The sequence below is a fragment of the Panulirus ornatus genome, chromosome 11, assembly GCF_036320965.1.
Source record: "Panulirus ornatus isolate Po-2019 chromosome 11, ASM3632096v1, whole genome shotgun sequence".
Classification (NCBI taxonomy): Eukaryota; Metazoa; Arthropoda; class Malacostraca; order Decapoda; family Palinuridae; genus Panulirus; species Panulirus ornatus.
In genome coordinates, this window is record NC_092234.1 from 26,480,489 (window position 1) to 26,489,994 (window position 9,506).

Below are 9,506 nucleotides of genomic sequence, written 5' to 3' on the forward strand. Positions count from 1 at the left end.
GGAAGCAGTGATGGCTTGCGCAAAAGATGCTTGTGGCATGAGAAGCGTGGGAGGTGGGTTGATTAGAAAGGGTAGTGAGTGGTGGGATGAAGAAGTAAGATTATTAGTGAAAGAGAAGAGAGAGGCATTTGGACGAATTTTGCATTGAAAAAATGCAAATGAGTGGGAGATGTATAAATGAAAGAGACAGGAGGTCAAGAGAAAGGTGTAAGAGGTGAAAAAGAGTGCAAATGAGAGTTGGGGTGAGAGAGCATCATTAAATTTTAGGGAGAATAAAAAGATGTTCTGGAAGGAGGTAAATAAAGTGCGTAAGACAAGGGAGCAAATGGGAACTTCAGTGAAGGGGGCTTATTGGGAGGTGATAACGAGTAGTGGTGATGTGAGAAGGAGATGGAGTGAGTATTTTGAAGGTTTGTTGAATGTGTTTGATGATAGAGTGGCAGATATAGGGTGTTTTGGTCGAGGTGGTGTGTAAAGTGAGAGGGTTAGGGAAAATGATTTGGTAAACAGAAAAAGAGGTAGTAAAAGCTTTGCGGAAGATGAAAGCCGGCAAGGCAGCAGGTTTGGATGGTATTGCAGTGGAATGTATTAAAAAAGGGGATGACTGTATTGTTGACTTGTTGGTAAGGTTATTTAATGTATGTATGATTCATGGTGAGGTGCCTGAGGATTGGCGGAATGCTTGTATAGTGCCATTGTACAAAGGCAAAGGGGATAAGAGTGAGTGCTCAAATTACACAGGTATAAGTTTGTTGAGTATTCCTGGTAAATTATATGGGAGGGTATTGACTGAGAGGGTGAAGGCACGTACAGATCAGATCATCAGATTAGGAAGAGCAGTGTGGTTTCAGAAGTGGTAGAGGATGTGTGGATCAGGTGTTTGCTTTGAAGAATGTATGTGAGAAATACTTAGAATAGCAAATGGATTTGTATGTAGCATTTATGGATCTGGAGAAGGCATATGATAGAGTTGATAGAGATTCTCTGTGGAAGATGCTAAGAATATATGGTGTAGGAGGCAAGTTGTTAGAAGCAGTGAAAAGTCTTTATCGAGGATGTAAGGTATGTGTACGTGTAGGAAGAGAGGAAAGTGATTGGTTCTCAGTGAATGTAGGTTTGCGGCATGGGTGTGTGATGTCTCCATGGTTGTTTAATTTGTTTATGGATGGGTTGTTAGGGAGGTGAATGCAAGAGTTTTGGAAAGAGGGGCAAGTATGACTTCTGTTGGGGATGAGAGAGCTTGGGAAGTGAGTCAGTTGTTGTTCGCTGATGATACAGCGCTGGTGGCTGATTCATGTGAGAAACTGCAGAAGCTGGTGACTGAGTTTGGTAAAGTGTGTGAAAGAAGAAAGTTAAGAGTAAATGTGAATAAGAGCAAGGTTATTAGGTACAGTAGGGTTGAGGGTCAAGTCAATTGGGAGGTAAGTTTGAATGAAGAAAAACTGGAGGAAGTAAAGTGTTTTAGATATCTGGGAGTGGATCTGGCAGAGGATGGAACCATGGAAGAGGAAGTGAATCATAGGGTGGGGGAGGGGGCGAAAATCCTGGGAGCCTTGAAGAATGTGTGGATGTCGAGAACATTATATCCGAAAGCAAAAATGGGTATGTTTGAAGGAATAGTGGTTCCAACAATGTTGTATGATTGCGAGGCGTGGGCTATGGATAGAGTTGTGCGCAGGAGGGTGGATGAGCTGGAAATGAGATGTCTGAGGACAATATGTGGTGTGAGGTGGTTTGATCGAGTAAGTAATGTAAGTGTTAGAGAGATGTGTGGAAATAAGAAGAGTGTGGTTGAGAGAGCAGAGGAGGGTGTTTTGAAATGGTTTGGGCACATGGAGAGAATGAGTGCGGAAAGATTGACCAAGAGGATATATGTGTCTGAGGTGGAGGGAACGAGGAGAAGAGGGAGACCAAATTGGAGGTGGAAAGATGGAGTGAAAAAGATTTTGAGTGATCGGGGCCTGAACATGCAGGAGGGTTAAAGGCGGGAAAGGAATAGAGTGAATTGGATCGATGTGGTATACCGGGGTCGACGTGCTGTCAGTGGATTGAGACAGGACATTTGAAGCGTCTGGGGTAAACCATGGAAAGCTGTGTAGGTATGTATATTTGCGTGTCTGGACGTAGGTATATAAGTATGTGTATGGGGGTGGGTTGGGTCATTTCTTTTGTCTGTTTCCTTGCGCTACCTCGCAAACGCGGGAGACAGCGAGAAAGAAAAAAAAAAGAAAAAAATATATATATAAATGTGTGTACATATATATATATATAGGAGTTGGGATACAAATGTATTTTGCCAGATGATGAGATACTAGTCCAGTAGTATTTTGCTCTAACATTCAGATATGCACAGTAAATATGGAACTACCTTTGAATATCCAGACATAATTCATTATTAACAGAAGATTAGATAATTAAAAATATGAAAGTACCAAAATATTACTTAGATCTATAGTCATGAGGGTCTAATGAACATCAACCCTCCTAAGTACCTTATATATGGCCTCAAAAGTGATATGTAGCTCCACATCCTGTATTCCTAAGTTTGTTTAACATTTCTTCCAAGCATTGAAATGCAGTAGATAATGAGGTAATGGTGAACACAAATGAACACAATATGAATGAATTAAATTTTTCCAATACATCATTTTGGTATGTATGTATGATAAGTTGACAGATACTTCAAAAGATGCTGAATTAGTTTATAATCGAATGAAATTTTTTTTTCAAACATTAGAAACTTTTTTTTTTATTTATTTTTTATTTTGCTTTGTCGCTGTCTCCCGCGTTTGCTAGGTAGCACAAGGAAACAGACAAAAACATAAAGGTATATATTTTTTTCACAAATTTTTTGAAAGTTTAGGCATACATGTCAAAGCTCAGTACAAAGTACCTTCATGCTAAAATGTTGCAAGTCCAAAATGATGCATGTTGAAACATCAGAAACTGAGGTAGTGTTGTAGTGGATATCACCATGAAGAATAAGAGTTTGAAATAGATACATTGACAGTAGTTGGCCAAATTATACTTTAAACATTTGGATTTGACTGTCTTTGATCATCTCGCAGTGAATTGTTACACTTTACTGCTGCATGTCTTTTGGTTTTCTTTGCTGTATGTTTATATGACATTATGAATGTATGAGAGATTGAACTCATGTATGTGTATATATATATATATATATATATATATATATATATATATATATATATATATATAGTTTTCATTCTGTAATCATTTACATTACCAAATAGTATTTTGATTCATATTGCTCAGGATAGGGGAGAAAGAATACTTCCCACGTATTCCCTGCGTGTCGTAGAAGGCGACTAAAAGGGGAGGGAGCGGGTGGCTGGAAATCCTCCCCTCTCGTTTTTTTTTTTTTTTTTTTTTTTTTTTTTTTTAATTTTCCAAAAGAAGGAACAGAGAAGGGGGCCAGGTGAGGATTTTCCCTCTAAGGCCCAGTCCTCTGTTCTTAACGCTACCTCGCAAATGCGGGAAATGGCGAATCGTATGAAAAAAAAAAAAAAAAAAAATATATATATATATATATGGGGGGCTGGAAATCCTCCCCTCTCTTTTTTTTTTTAATTTTCCAAAAGAAAGAACAGAGGGGGCCAGGTGAGGATATTCCCAAAAAGGCCCAATCCTCTGTTCTTAATGCTACCTCGCTAACGCGGGAAATGGCGAATAGTTTAAAAGAAAGAAAAGATATATATATATATATATATATATATATATATATATATATATATATATATATATATATACATATATATATATATATATATATATTATTTTTTTTTTATTACACTTTGTCGCTGTCTCCCGCGTTTGCGAGGTAGCGCAAAGAAACAGACGAAAGAAATGGCCCAACCCCCCCCAATACACATGTATATACATACGTCCACACACGCAAATATACATACCTACACAGCTTTCCATGGTTTACCCCAGACGCTTCACATGCCTTGATTCAATCCACTGACAGCACGTCAACCCCGGTATACCACATCGCTCCAATTCACTCTATTCCTTGCCCTCCTTTCACCCTCCTGCATGTTCAGGCCCCGATCACACAAAATCTTTTTCACTCCATCTTTCCACCTCCAATTTGGTCTCCCTCTTCTCCTCGTTCCCTCCACCTCCGACATATATATCCTCTTGGTCAATCTTTCCTCACTCATTCTCTCCATGTGCCCAAACCACTTTAAAACACCCTCTTCTGCTCTCTCAACCACGCTCTTTTTATTTCCACACATCTCTCTTACCCTTACGTTACTCACTCAATCAAACCACCTCACACCACACATTGTCCTCAAACATCTCATTTCCAGCACATCCATCCTCCTTCGCACAACTCTATCCATAGCCCACGCCTCGCAACCATACAACATTGTTGGAACCACTATTCCTTCAAACATACCCATTTTTGCTTTCCGAGATAATGTTCTCGACTTCCACACATTCTTCAAGGCCCCCAGAATTTTCGCCCCTCCCCCACCCTATGATCCACTTCCACTTCCATGGTTCCATCCGCTGCCAGATCCACTCCCAGATATCTAAAACACTTCACTTCCTCCAGTTTTTCTCCATTCAAACTCACCTCCCAATTTACTTGACCCTCAACCCTACTGTACCTAATAACCTTGCTCTTATTCATATTTACTCTTAACTTTCTTCTTCCACACACTTTACCAAACTCAGTCACCAGCTTCTGCAGTTTCTCACATGAATCAGCCACCAGCGCTGTATCATCAGCGAACAACAACTGACTCACTTCCTAAGCTCTCTCATCCCCAACAGACTTCATACTTGCCCCTCTTTCCAAAACTCTTGCATTTACCTCCCTAACAACCCCATCCATAAACAAATTAAACAACCATGGAGACATCACACACCCCTGCCGCAAACCTACATTCACTGAGAACCAATCACTTTCCTCTCTTCCTACACGTACACATGCCTTACATCCTCGATAAAAACTTTTCACTGCTTCTAACAACTTTCCTCCTACACCATATATTCTTAATACCTTCCACAGAGCATCTCTATCAAGTCTATCATATGCCATCTCCAGATGCATAAATGCTACATACAAATCCATTTGCTTTTCTAAGTATTTCTCACATACATTCTTCAAAGCAAACACCTGATCCACACATCCTCTACCACTTCTGAAACCACACTGCTCTTCCCCAATCTGATGCTCTGTACATGCCTTCACCCTCTCAATCAATACCCTCCCATATAATTTACCAGGAATACTCAACAAACTTATACCTCTGTAATTTGAGCACTCACTCTTATCCCCTTTGCCTTTGTACAATGGCACTATGCACGCATTCCGCCAATCCTCAGGCACCTCACCATGAGTCATACATACATTAGATAACCTTACCAACCAGTCAACAATACAGTCACCCCCTTTTTTAATAAATTCCACTGCAATACCATCCAGACCTGCAGCCTTGCCAGCTTTCATCTTCCGCAAAGCTTTCACAACCTCTTTTCTGTTTACCAAATCATTTTCCCTAACCCTCTCACTTTGCACACCACCTCGACCAAAACACCCTATATCTGCCACTCTATCATCAAACACATTCAACAAACCTTCAAAATACTCACTCCATCTCCTTCTCACATCACCACTACTTGTTATCACCTCCCCATTTGCGCCCTTCACTGAAGTTCCCATTTGCTCCCTTGTCTTACGCACTTTATTTACCTCCTTCCAGAACATCTTTTTATTCTCCCTAAAATTTAATGATACTCTCTCACCCCAACTCTCATTTGCCCTTTTTTTCACCTCTTGCACCTTTCTCTTGACCTCCTGTCTCTTTCTTTTATACATCTCCCACTCAATTGTATTTTTTCCCTGCAAAAATCGTCCAAATGCCTCTCTCTTCTCTTTCACTAATACTCTTGCTTCTTCATCCCACCACTCACTACCCTTTCTAATCAACCCACCTCCCACTCTTCTCATGCCACAAGCATCTTTTGCGCAATCCATCACTGATTCCCTAAATACATCCCATTCCTCCCCCACTCCCCTTACTTCCATTGTTCTCACCTTTTTCCATTCTGTACTCAGTCTCTCCTGGTACTTCCTCACACAGGTCTCCTTCCCAAGCTCACTTACTCTCACCACCCTCTTCACCCCAACATTCACTCTTCTTTTCTGAAAACCCATACAAATCTTCACCTTAGCCTCCACAAGATAATGATCAGACATCCCTCCAGTTGCACCTCTCAGCACATTAACATCCAAAAGTCTCTCTTTCGCTGATTTTTCAGCATCCCAAGTGTCCCCCACCTCCAATATCTCTAGCATCACCAGACTCCATCTTGGAGGCAGTTGCACTGCTTTGTTGTGCTCAGCGTCCTCTGTTGGTGGTAGGGAAGGGTGCTGCCTATGCCCGTGCTGAAGAAGAGATCCATTGTTTGTTAGAAAAGACTGGTATACCCTTCTTACGTACACCAATGGGCAAAGGAGTTGTATCCGATGACCACCCTTTGTGTGTGGCTCCTGCTCGCACCAAAGCATTGTTGGAGGCTGATGTGATTCTGCTTCTTGGAGAAAGATTGAACTGGATTCTTCATTTTGGTCTTCCTCCACGATCTGCATCAGATGTAAAGTTTAGACATGTGGATTTATGTTCTGAGGAATTCCACAACAGTGTGAATGGAAGTGTTGTTTTGCTAGGTGACTTAAGGGCAGTTTGTGGCCACCTCCAAGAAGCGGTATAAGGAACTCTTGTTGCCTCACACTCACCTTGTTGGTCTCAACATCAAGAGAAAGTGCAGGTCAACAAAAGCATTAGTACTAAAATGGCCCAGGATATTTCAGAACCTTTGAACTACTACGCAGTACTTCATCACCTGCACCAGCTGTTACCACATGATTGTATTATTGTCAGTGAAGGAGCCAATACCATGGACATTGGACGGACTATTTTGCTCAACAAATTTCCACGCCACAGACTGGATGCAGGTACTTTTGGTACAATGGGTGTTGGTCTAGGTTATGCCATTGCAGCAGCCTTATGGGCACAAGAAAATGCTCCAGGCAAGCGAATCATATGTGTCGAAGGAGATTCTGCTTTTGGTTTTAGTGGTATGGAAATGGAAACAATTTACCGCTACAAACTACCCATCATAGTCATCATTGTAAACAATAATGGCATCTACAGTGGTTTGGACAAGGAAATGTTCAATGAAATAAGAGATGGAATGGATGCTGCTATTGCAACTCCACCAACTTCACTTCTGCCAACTGTACACTATGAATGCATGGCTTCAATGTTCAGTGAAATTGGTTTCTTCTGTAAGTCTGTCCCTGAACTGCACGAGGCAGTTAGTCAGGCTCTTGAAGAAGAAAACAAGCCTTCACTTATTAATGTGATGATCAACCCTGGAGCTCAACGCAAAGTTCAAGACTTCGACTGGCTGACACGCTCCAAACTTTAAATCAGAAGAATATGATGCATTTGCATTTTAAAATATCAACAACATGTGAATGAATAATTGTTTTGTATTTTACCCTTGTGTTCACAAACAAGGATTGACTGAATACTTATTGGTTTTATACATAACATTTTGGCTTTTGTGGGAAGGCAGCAGATTTATTTTAACTAAATTTGATAACATTAAATTGTAAAGTATTATTAGGGATTTATCCCTGGGGAGAGGGGAGAAAGAATACTTCCCATGTATTCCTTGCATGTTGTAGAAGGCAACTAAAAAGGGAGGGAGTGAGTGACTGGAAATCCTCCCCTCTCATTTTTTTTAATTTTCCAAAAGAAAGAACAGAGAAGGGGGCCAGGTGAGGATATTCCCTTAAAGGTCCAGTCCTCTTTTCTTAACGCTACCTCGCTAACGCGGGAAATGGCGAATAGTTTGAAAGAAAAAGAAATATATATATATATATATATATATACGAATAAAGTGCATATGAACGCGCACCTTCATAGAACATACAAACCTTCAACAGCCAGGATCGAACCTGGGACCCCTGTGCAAGAGGCAGGCATGCTAACCGCTATGCTATGGGCCTGGCTAATAGGAAACAACTATTCGAATAACAAGTACTCGAATACCCTTCGTCTCACAATGGTGAGCAACGGGGTCTATACCGGTTATTTCCCAACAGGCGCACATAGCCAGCAGATAGCGTTTTACCAAACCTAACTGTGCAACACGGAGGTATATGAATACGAATAAAGTGCATATGAACGCGCATCTTCATAGAACATACAAACCTCCAACAGCCAGGATCGAACCCGGGACCCCTGTGCAAGAGGCAGGCATGCTAACCGCTAGGCTATGGGCCTGGCTAATAGGAAACAACTATTCGATTACTAAGTACTCGAATATCCTTCGTCTCACAATGGTGAGCAACGGGGTCTATACCGGTTATTTCCCAACAGGCGCACATAGCCAGCTGATAGCGTTTTACCGAACCTAACTGTACAACGCGGAGGTATATGAATATGAATAAAGTGCATATGAACGCGCACCTTCATAGAACATACAAACCTCCAACCGCCAGGATCGAACCCGGGACCCCTGTGCAAGAGGCAGGCATGCTAACCGCTATGTATGTATGTTTTAGATATCTGGGAGTGGATTTGGCAGCGGATGGAATCATGGAAGCGGAAGTGAATCATAGGGTGGGGGAGGGGGCGAGAATTCTGGGAGCCTTGAAGAATGTGTGGAAGTCGAGAACATTATCTCGGAAAGCAAAAAAGGGTAAGTTTGAAGGAATAGTGGTTCGAACAATGTTGTATGGTTGCGAGGCGTGGGTTCTGGATAGAGTTGTGCGCAGGAGGGTGGATGTGCTGGAAATGAGATGTTTGAGGACAATATGTGGTGTGAGGTGGTTTGATCGAGTAAGTAACAATAGGGTAAGAGAGGTGTGTGGTAATAAAATGAATGTGGTGAGAGAGCAGAAGAGGGTGTTTTGAAATGGTTTGGTCACATGGAGAGAATGAGTGAGGAAAGATTAACCAAGAGGATATATATGTCAGAGGTGGAGGGAATGAGGAGAAGTGGGAGGCCAAATTGGAGGTGGAAAGATGGAGTGAAAAGGATTTTGAGTGATTGGGGCCTGAACATGCAGGAGGGTGAAAGGCTTGGAAGGAATAGAGTGCATTGGAACGATGTGGTATACCGGGGTCGACGTGCTGTCAATGGATTGAACCAGGGCATGTGAAGCGTCTGGGGTAAACCATGGAAAGTTCTGTGGGGCCTGGATGTGGAAAAGGAGCTGTGGTTTCGGTGCATTATTACATGACAGCTAGAGACTGAGTTTGAACGAATGGGGCCTTTGGTGTCTTTTCTTAGGGCTACCTCGCACACATGAGGGGGAAGGGGCTGTTATTCCATGTGTGGCGAGGTGGCGATAGGAACAAATAAAGGCAGGCAGTATGAATTATGTACATGTGTATATATATATATGTCTGTTTGTGTATTTATATGTGTATATTGAGATGTATAGGTATGTA

At 41.6% G+C, this 9,506-nt stretch overlaps 1 pseudogene; it reads left to right on the plus strand.

The window, feature by feature from the left end:
• The first annotated feature begins 2,921 nt into the window (after positions 1 to 2,921).
• LOC139751135 (2-hydroxyacyl-CoA lyase 1 pseudogene) lies at positions 2,922 to 7,470 on the plus strand (annotated as a pseudogene).
• The last annotated feature ends 2,036 nt before the right edge of the window (positions 7,471 to 9,506 follow it).